We start from the raw sequence: 11,138 nt of genomic DNA on the forward strand, positions 1-11,138 counted from the left end.
TTTATTGAAGATCTAAAATATTTGAAGACAAAGAAGACTTTGAGGATTTCTGATTTGGGTTCATAATCTTTGGTGTGCACAATACTTGTTTCGGTTAAAGAGGGTCCAACTATAATCAGTTTATCCTTGTGGTGGATTGGATTGATTAGTTGAGTAGATCAACATCAATAAGTTTCTTTGTGATTCAAAGTATTGATTGCAAAATCTAGACGATTACTTCGGTAATTGTTAGTAGATAGATCTAAGGACCTGGAAAAGGACTTTATTGAGATAAACGGAAGAGCCTTTTGTCGAACTCACATCACTTGGTTGAAAAAGAGTTGATACCAAACAGATTTTTTATTCCTTTACTGTTTAGAATACGAACCAAAGGAATTGTTCCAAGTACATGACTTATTACAAGTTGGAGGCGTGGGAATACATACAGAATTAGGTGAACTATAGGTTTAGTTGCTTGGTCTCAACTATACGAAGTTGGTTTGATTTTGTATAGCGGCTTAATCCTGAGAGTATTCAATTCTGGACAAGGTCCCGGGGTTTTTCTGCATTTGCGGTTTCCTCGTTAACAAAATCTTGTTGTGTCTTTTACTTTTCTATTTCCACAATTATAATTGTTTTTATTATAATTAGAAGTAAAATACACAAAGGTTAATTCCTATTTACTTGATAGTAATCCTATTGTGTTTGGTTAAGTCCGAACCTCTTATCAAGTAAACATACTTCGTTGTTGTATTGTCTCGATCTCGTATCCATAGACGATCACAAGAAGTGTGAACCAATTAGGTGTATTTTCTCGACTCAGTCCATAGACAATCACTTTTGGAGAAAAAGGACTTATAGGTGGAAAAGTTTTAGATTGAGGTATATTTGGGTACCCTCATCTTTTTAATTGGTAACAGAGCAGGAAAACACGAAAAGATATAATAATCTGTGTTTGGTTCGATCCAACCTATAAGAAATTGAATCTAATGGTTGATTCAGTTAACGTAATGGCAGGATTTGACTACTTCGAAAATTCGTGGTGGAAAACGCGAATGAAGTGTGTAATACTCTTGTTCCTAAATGTTTTAGGGATTGGAATTATGTTCATGTATGTCTTGGAAGACTTACATAATCAGTGTGATATCATATAATTGTATATCATTGTCTTGGATACTAACATGTTTAGTAGTAATGATACAATACTCTATGAGACAGGTTGTATCTCGAAAATGAATAAGATTCCTCTTAGAATTTTTCGTTCTATGAACCATGACTATTGCGTTCTAGAAAAATCTGGAATCTTAAATATATTTTGGATAAATTACCAGAGTATATATATGTACATTTTCATAGCAAAGACTGTGAATGTATTGCCGTCTAGGAGGCGATTTTAGAAGATATGTATTCCTACAAGGAATGAGTTTTCAGTTAATATCTCCATTAACAATGGATTGCTTCATACACCTCACAACTGTTTTAGCGAAGCAAGTGATCTTTTAAAATACTACAGGGTTTATGATTCTTATGGTATTTTTAACAAATATCATATTTTGTTCAAATTTATATCTGTATACTCTAGTAAATTCTTGAGTAAATTTCAAGTGATATTATCAAATTCTGGTAATAAAAGAGTAAACAGATTTTGGACAAAAACATGGAATCAATCCGAAATAAAGATCCAGTCCATGAAAAACAGGTTTTCCAAAAGAAATACCTAGATACAAAATCGGAATTGTTTCCCCACAAGCCTTGGTTTCCGATTTTGTTAGTATTTCCTAAAACTAGTTATTTCCGGTCTTTGATTTCAAGTTTTCCTATAAAAGATAATCTATTGATAGGTGTTCAAACATATTGGGGAAGATTGGTCAAAACCGTAACTAGGGTTTTTCATATTTTCGCAAGTATGAGAAAGAGGAAATCAAGAGAAGAAATTTCTGAAACTGACAAGTTTTTCTTGAATCCATTTATTCCTCCTGGAGATATTGAGAAAATCAAGTATCCTCGCTTGATCAAAGGGAAGCATGATCTTACAAATTTTGTAGATAACACATGTTTTGAAAGATATCAAGCTTTGACGGGAGTAAGCTTCACTGAAGAAAAGATACGCGATCCAGATGTTTCAGCAACCAGCTTTGTGAAATTTGTTCAAGACCGAATCTGGGGAAATATGTTCGGATTTGAAAAATATTCACCTGATATAGTAAGAATTTTTTATGGTAATATTCACAATATTAATCATGAAAAACTCGTTTTTAGCACCTTGGTTGGAAGTACTTTTCTTCATGTCAACAAAAAGATGATATCAACAATCATCAATTACAATGTGAAAGGGCATATGATTACATGTTCTGAAATTAAGCACGATAACATTTCAAAACTTATTACTGAAAAACTGTTAAATGGAAAAAGGGAAAGATGCTAACCAAAGACGTACCCTTACATCTAAGGATTTTCGGAAAGCTTGCTGTAGCAACTCTGTTTGCTTGTACAAGAGATTTTTCTCTATGGAATAGAGAATTTGCTGAAGTGATATACTACCTTCTTTAAGGTAAGAAACGAATTGATATTTGTGGAATAATTATCAATCAAATGATTAAAATCATTGAATCTCTAAATATCACAGGATTCCATAGAAATCTTGGATATCCCTATCTCATCACCAAGTTGTGTGAAGGTGCAATAAAGAACAACTTTGGATATGAGAAAGATACTAAAACTGTGTCTCAAGGAATTATCAATCGGATGAGTGGAACTCAAAAGGGATCTAGTATCTCATATGACCAAACCTATAGTAATGGAGATCTCATGTTCCACATTCTACGTCTTTGGAGACAATTGGACTGTATTCAGAAGCATTTGGCATTTGCCTATAGAGATGATCCGGAAACCCTTGAAGGAATCCTAATGATCAATAATGAGTTCCTAAAAGGAGAACAAGAAGAAGACTCTGAGGAAGATTCTGATGAGCAAACAAATGAAGATTGATTTGTCTTCAAGAAAAATAAAAATAGACAATAGTTTTTGATTTCTTTCAATAAAGTCTATTATCAATAAAACTATCTTATTATGAATAAAATTATTTGAGTTATAATTTTTCTTGTGCTAGTTTATGATTACATAGCCTGTGTATGGGATGTTTGATTTCGGTTTTCTAACCTTGATATTCGATCTCATATGTTGTGAACCCTTATGGTTTGGGTGACTTTTTGGTTTAGCAGGACTAAGTTCTAGCCCATGTTGGTAGGCTTTATCAAAGGATCATGAGGGGTTCTGATTGAAACAATATGTGAAAAAGTCACAATATGTTGAATCGTTTGGTTTAGCATAAAATCATATGTGTTTCGTGGTTTCAACTTTTGCTTGCAATAGTTAAAACTTATTTTCAACCTTTCTCTGGTAAAGGTTGGTTGTTATTATTCTTTTTTTTTGCATAAGGATGACAACATAATGATATTTCGATATCAATTCTCCCTGGAAGAAGATGCAAACACATTGGAGAAGAGGATGCGAAATTTGAGGTAACGACTTTGTTAGTTAATCGTTTTCCTGTTTAGAAAAGCCCGAGTTTATTGCTTATATTTATTTCTTTTGCTTAACAAAATTTCGGTACAACTGATGTTTTATTCCATTATTTGTGTATGGATGTGTGTGTGATTCAATTGTTTCCGGTTAAGAGAAACTATTGTTATCTTGCTTTATTGTTTGGTATCAATCGTTTAGGCTTACAAAATTTCGGTGCAATTGCGGTAGCTTTAATGTCTATGTTGTTTCAATTGCTTCCGGTTGAGGTGAATAATTATGCAAGTTGATTTATTTGGTTTGTATGAATTGTTTATGGCTTAACGAAAGAAAAGGTTTACGGGATGAATTGTTTAGTCCAATTCGATTCCGGATAAGAGAAACTAAGTTAATTCTGATCTTAGTTAGACTTATCAAAGTGGAGGTTTCGATTATTCAAGTCTAATCGAATGCCTTAACAAGGAATGCTAGTTAACTAACCTAGTACTTGTCTTGTTTAAAAGTTAAATGTCTAAGTTATATGGATAATTAGAACCTGATGACAAAAATAGAGTTATGTTTATTTTGGTCTTATCGAACAAGCGATTGTATTTGTACAATCGGTTTAGCAAAGGAACTAAGGTGCTTAGTCGATTTTTGATTTGCTAAACTATTAGGGAAAATTGCTTTGGGTAATTGTTTCCTTGGTAACATATCAAAACAAATTACTTTGTAGTTTCGTTTTTGATATTGGTTATCAAAAATGGTGTGTGGAACCCTCGTGCTTAACTCTTATAGGTTTGCAAGTCTATTTTGAGATTTGTAAGATCCTTTCGGTTTGTCCTTTATTTGCTCGTACCTTTGTCATTTTGTGAGAAAATGGGGGAGGAATATATGGAGTAAACAAGTGATACTGGTATTGATTTATAATGATTGGTATCACTAAGGGAAAGAACATTGGTGCTTAAACGTTTATCTAACGAAAGAGTAAAGCATAGACTAACCGGGAGTAGCATATCATATGATACTTGTAGTTATATGGACTACAAAGGAATAACAAAGACGTGTGGATTGATAAAATCTACCTATCTTACCTTTAGGGGGATTATTAGCTTTGTTATTATAATGTCAACACCGGCATTTATGGATTGAATGTATACATGTTATTTTGTTGTTGAATTTGGGAATCAAGCGTATGTTTAATGAATTCTTGTAATTTGTTTATCCATATGATGTAAGAGTTTTGTCACTAAAATTGATAAAGAGGGAGATTGTTAGAGCATAGCTCGATTGAACCCACCAAGCGTTGGTATGTCAATTTTTTTTGTCATATTTTAGTGAACCAAAACTCATTTAAAGAGTCGCTTGATTATGTACTATACTCAACTTCGTATAGGTTAGCTTGAAAGTATTAGGATACGAGACATTACAAGTATTGCGAAGACTTGAAGAAGTGAAGAAGTAAGGAGCTACAACGACAATATCATCCTTCCACTTGAGGTTAGTGATATTTGACTTGAACTGTTTCATTCCCTAACGTATCTTTCAAGTCGTGCATATTGAGAACATAACTGCGAAGCATGAATGATTACACTCTAGTTAGACGTAGTATTAAGGAATACAGTACGAAGTTTAACGCTTATTGATGTAGTTTTGAAAGTGGTAAAAGTGGTTCGATTCTCAGACTTGCGAAGGATAAAATATAGACTTAAATTCTAAAACTAAAATAGAAAACACACTAAAAATTGTCACAAACTCGACCAAAGATGGTATCAATATTAAAAGAACACTGAGGCTAAGATTCCACTATTTTCCAAGTTCAAAGTGATTTAATCCCAATAATTATATTTATGCAATTTTCTCGTTCAAGTTGATTCTAACTATTGCAACAGGTAGATTCTCAAAATAACAAGTATAAATCCGAAGCATAGAACATCAAAAACCTAGGTCCAAGTATGCTCTATCAAAAGAAATAACAATTGCTTAACAAAAATCATTCAAACAATTTTCAACCAAGGAAAATAATCATATAATAATTGTAAATAAATAAATAAAATAGGATATACCACTTCTTGTTGGAAAAATAGCTTCCTCTATCGCCTCAGCAATGGGGTTTAGCTCCTCATATTAATCACTTGCTCAAAATATTTGTTTATGGTTCAAAAATTGATTAAAAGATGAAAAACTATAACACTGATTGTTTGAAACGATGTATTGGTGTTGCAAAACAAAGGACCGACTGTTACGAAGAAGTTACTGTAGAAGCGTTACGAATTTGAGACGCTGTTCTTATTTGCAATGCTTGTTCTTCAGCAGCAGCAGCAGAAACACGGGTTTTCCTGCAACTTGATCTTCTCAGCTCTGTAGTGTTACAAACTTCTCTGCGACTGCTCCAATGACTTCATAACCCTAATTGTGACTTGACCCATCCTATATATAGCCAACAGGATCGAAAATTTTGCGAGTAAATCCTTATTTTCTTCCACGGAAAGTTTTCTCTTTTTATTTTTTACGCCTCTCTGTTTTGCTTCTACCGAGAATTATTGCCTATTTTTCCGAATCTGTGACACATACCAATCCTGTTTTGGTGTATCAACTGAATCCCAATCCATCTCTACGTCAAACTCCGACTAAAACTAAGCCCAATCATCAACAAAACCCAATAAACTTCCGATGCCTCTGTTTGCTTCTCCCCGCTTCTCTAGCCCAATTCGTTCGGTCCAATCACTTGTAGCAACCCTGTTGTGCTCTAACATGTCCAGCCCAACGAAAATCCGAGGTTGAATCTCCTTAAATCGTCCCAAGAATGCGAACTCTAATATGAGTCACGTCTGCCACAATTTGCCGCCAAATTCAAAATTCAAAAGGTGAAGGTGACCTCCCCCTAGTAATTAGGTTACCCCTTATCCAGGGTGTTGGGGGTCCGCATAACACTTGTCCCTTGGGTGCCTTTAGTAATTTTTCTGGGATGTTTTCAACACTTTTTCGGGGTTCCTCCGGGGTATTTCTGGGGTGTCTCTGGCATACTTATGGTACGTTATCTACGGAGGTTTAAATGCCACATTTTGAGCCAATTTCGCCGCAAAAGCTTATTTCTCCAAAAACACCTACAAAGACATAAAATAACCAAATAAGTACAAAATCGAGCACTAACAATATATACAATTGGGACGAATTAGACACATAAATGCGTCTATCAAATACCCCCAAATTTATTATTTGCTAGTCCCGAGAAAATCAAAACTACAAAATAAAATCCTAACTCACTGTCGCAGGCATCGTCGATTGCATTTAGCGTATGCAATAAGCCTTTAAACCCCTAGGTGTCCCTAGTGGCCGAGTTATAGTCTCGGGAGGGCTTACTAGAGATATACCCACAAAACCTTAATACTCCAGACCCTAGCTATCTACAACGAACCTTGGAAGGCACTAAAGAATCTCCTTGGTTGGCATACTTATTGACTACAAGAAGAAGTACCCTGATGCGAAATTCCAATTGTTGTACACGAGTTTGCACTCAAGCATACTAATATTCATATAAAGTGACAGAGCTCTACTCAGATAGTTGTATGGACATCATATTCGGAGTCAAACTAATCACACGGAAAGATTAAGAGATGGATATAGAAAAACATAGATGGTGTTGATGTTGACCAAATGATCGATGTTTCACATATCTGTCTGAAGGCCACTGCTAAAATGAACCTATCCTAATGGACTGAGATACCGGTCTGACTAATATCAACACTGCTGGCATATACAAGGGAACCAGCGGCCGATAACCTAAATCTAGATCAACAAACTGGCATATACAAGGGAACCAGTGGTTGACTACATAGAATAATAACCTTTTTTCTCGATTTTTTTTTTTTTTTTAACGACATGAATAGATCTTTTGGATCCAAGCGCATGCTTCTTGTCAGCATATTACACGATAGTTCCCACGGGTCCTGCATTCCACGCTTGTTTAGGCGACGGAGACAGGGAGAAACACACATATTGCTATCCAAGTGTAATATTTATTCCGATTGGTCTAATTGGTCCGGTCTCAACTTCTTCTTTTTTTCAACTTTTTTTTTTTTTTTTTTGGTATCTCAATCACTCTAATTCACCCTAGCATTGGTAACAACTTGAATCGTGAGCCCCACCTAATCACTTAGAGTAACATAGTTTAAAATAAAATAAAAATAGAAGTGAAAAGGACTCAACGAGATATGGTGAAACTATCATGTTATTTCTAACACCTGAGCTTGTGCTTTATGAATAGACTCTTCTAGATGTTTCCATCTAATCAGATTGGTCCTCAACTCCTACGATCAAAATGCTTCCATCCACTTAGATTAGTTAGTGCAATCCTCAATAGGAATAAATTTCTAAGCCCTTGAGTTTATTTATTCATACTGCAACTAAAAGTTTCTCCCATACCCCCAAACTTAAATCTAACATTGTCCTCAATGTTCTAAAGATGAAATTAAAAGCATGAATAAGGAGAAACTGTTACATTGAAGAAAAGAGTTAGGAAGATATTACCTTGTTGCATGAGATTGGGTTACCTCCCAAGAAGTGCTAAGTTTAAAGTCTTCAGCCAGACATCAAGTTTCATAAAATGGCTAGTTATCTTTCAAATCATATATCAGTAGTCGAACTAACTGTGGGTCATCAAAACCAAATAAAACTGCCACTAATATGAAACAACTGCACAGGATCAGAAAAAATAACATAAGGAGCACAACCTCATTGAAAGTTTCTTGCAAGACAACTGGATTTATTTGGGGCACCCAATTGGGCTTCATATGAGTGTCTTGAAAAACAGATTCATCCGAAAAACGGGACTTTAATAGCTGGATTTCCTCCTGGACAGTATCAGGAGGATCGGGTTGTGGAGTCTGAATAGACTCAAGTGATACCTCATAAGCACTAGGATCGAGTCCCAAGTTAGGGACTTCTACTGGGGATAATTGACGATCACTACCCCCAAACTTAGAATTTTGGGTGTCTCTAGATAGACTAGTCACAATATTCCTAATTTCTAGACCATCAGGTTTCTGAAAAAGGTCAATTGCTTTCTCTGAGTTATAATCAGGTGGTTCATCCTCTAAATTCTTTTGAGGTATACTAGCTGTAGGACTTATATGTTTCATATCTTGTATGGTCAACCCTAGAGTTTCCTTATTGTCTTGAAGCATGATTTCTGGCCTGCTGTCCTGATCGGATGCTATAATCACAGGAAAAGTCTTAGATGGCCCTAAGAATGCAGATTTAGGGTCCAACTTAGGAGGCTCTTCTGAACAAGGGATTAAGGTAGACTCAAAAGCTTGTAATGGTTCGAACCTAGCTTTCCATTTATCAGTATCTAACATAGGAATAGAATCCAACATAGCATTCACTTGTTCAATATTGCTATCTTCGTCGAAATCCATGTTAAAGTGGGCTAGACAACTCTCTAATGGATCTTCCGATGCGATATTTGGTAATGACTCCTGAACTAAGGTTCCTATCATGTTCACCTCTTCAACACATGTGTCATCTAGCTCATAAGGTAGCTTACTGACATTAAAAATGTTCATTTCGATAGTCATATTACCAAAGGATAAATTCATCACACCATTTCGACAGTTTATGATCGCATTAGACGTAGCTAAGAATGGGCGACCTAAAATCACAGGTATCTGGTTCTCTGGGTCAGGGATAGGTTGGGTATCTAGGACCACGAAATCCACTGGATAAATAAACTTGTCGACCTCAATAAGAACATCCTCGATAACACCTCGAGGAATTTTGACAGACCTATCAGCTAACTGCAGTGTTATCTGAGTAGGTTTCATTTCACCAAGTCCTAGCTGTAAGTACACATGGTACGGCAGTAAGTTCACACTGGCTCCTAAGTCAAGTAAAGCTTTTTCTACCCGGTGTTTACCTATTGTACAAGCAATGGTTGGGGAACCTGGGTCTTTGTACTTTGGAGTGGTAGTGTTCTGAATGATTGAACTTACATGACTAGCTAAAAAGGCTTTCTTATGGACGCTAAGTTTTCGCTTTCGCGTACACATATCCTTAAGGAACTTGGCATAAGCAGGAATTTGCCTAATTGCATCTAATAAAGGAAGGTTTACGGTAACTTGCTTAAAAACCTCCAATATGTCATTAAAGTTCGATTCCTTCTTTGTTGATGCTAATAGCTGGAGAAATGGGGCTCTAGGCACAAAATCAGACCTCTTAGGAACCGAATTGGCATCATCGGAAATTTTATCAGTCCCCTCAGTTAGTGGTCCTGAGGGATGAGATCCTGAGGGGTGAACTACAGTATGTTCACTATCGGGCATGGTTACCTGATTGTCTACTACTCTACCACTCCTAAGGGTTCTAATAGCATTCAATTGATTCGATGTTTTTGCACCTACTTCATGAACTCCTCTAGGGTTGGGGGTAGTCTGACTAGGGAGCCTTCCGTTATCTCTCTCACTTAAGGTCTTAGCTATTTGGCCGACTTGAAGTTCTATCTTAGCAAGGCTCTGAGCACTAGTTTGAAAGTTCTGCTTGGTTTCCTGTTGAAAATTAATTTGGCTCTGTGATAACATATCCTGAGTTTTTGCTAACATCTTAATAGATTCCTCTAAGCTAGTCGTTTTGTTTTCTGGGCCTGATGAGTTCTTAGTGTAACCAAAACCTGGGGGAGCATTAGAATTACTAAACTGACGTTGACTCTGGCCCTTAGACCATGAAAGGTTCGGATGGTTTCTCCAACCAGGATTATAGGTTTCTGAATATGGGTCAAACTTCTGACGGTTATCATACCTAGTGTTATTATAGAGAGCATTGGATTGCTCTTCATTATTCTGGCCTTCCCAAAAAGGCTCCAATCTACCACTAGTGTGACCCACTTCTAAAGCTTCTAACCTTTTCGCTATAGCAGCAATTTTGGCATATGATTCAAATCTTCCTTCTACCCTATTAACGTTTCCTCTGCCTAGAAGAATTGTTTTCTGGGGTACCCTATTGCTTTCCCATTGTTGGGTCTTTTCGGCGATTTCATGCAAATATGTCATCGCATCATCAACTGTTTGGTTTTCAAACCCACCTGTACACATGGATTCTACTGTAGTTGTGGTGGGATAATCTAAACCCTCATAAAGGATCTGAACTAACCTAACCTTTTCTAAACCATGATGAGGACATTGGGCTAATAAATCATTGAACCTTTCCAAATACCTATACAAAGATTCTCCCTCCTGTTGTGTAAACGTGCAGATTTGCGTCCTAATAGACGAGGTTTTGTGCCTAGGGAAAAACTTGTTCAAAAAGGCAGATGTAAGTTGTTCATAGGTTTCAATTGATTCGGAAGCCAAACTATACAGCCACGACTTGGCTTTATCTTTTAAGGAAAAGGGGAATAACCTGAGTTTTAAAGCATCATCATCAAGGTTTGTAATTTTCAGGGTACTACAAATTTCCTCAAAGTCCCTAACATGGAAATAGGGGTTTTCATTTTCTTTCCCTAAAAAGATTGGGAGCAACTGTAAGGTTCCAGGCTTAAGTTCATAATTTGCTTCAGTTTCAGGTAACCTGATACACGAGGGACGAGTAGTCCTAGTAGGATTCAACAAGGCTTTCAAAGTTGCCATTTCTGGCGCTATTGGACTATCAGGGATTCTTTCCTC

General features: G+C 36.1%; 1 pseudogene; it reads left to right on the plus strand.

Annotated features, from left to right (window-relative positions):
• Positions 1 to 10,638: 10,638 nt before the first annotated feature.
• LOC113343781 lies at positions 10,639 to 10,738 on the plus strand (annotated as a pseudogene).
• The last annotated feature ends 400 nt before the right edge of the window (positions 10,739 to 11,138 follow it).

This window comes from Papaver somniferum, unplaced genomic scaffold (genome assembly GCF_003573695.1).
Source record: "Papaver somniferum cultivar HN1 unplaced genomic scaffold, ASM357369v1 unplaced-scaffold_65, whole genome shotgun sequence".
In the NCBI taxonomy this organism is placed as follows: Eukaryota; Viridiplantae; Streptophyta; class Magnoliopsida; order Ranunculales; family Papaveraceae; genus Papaver; species Papaver somniferum.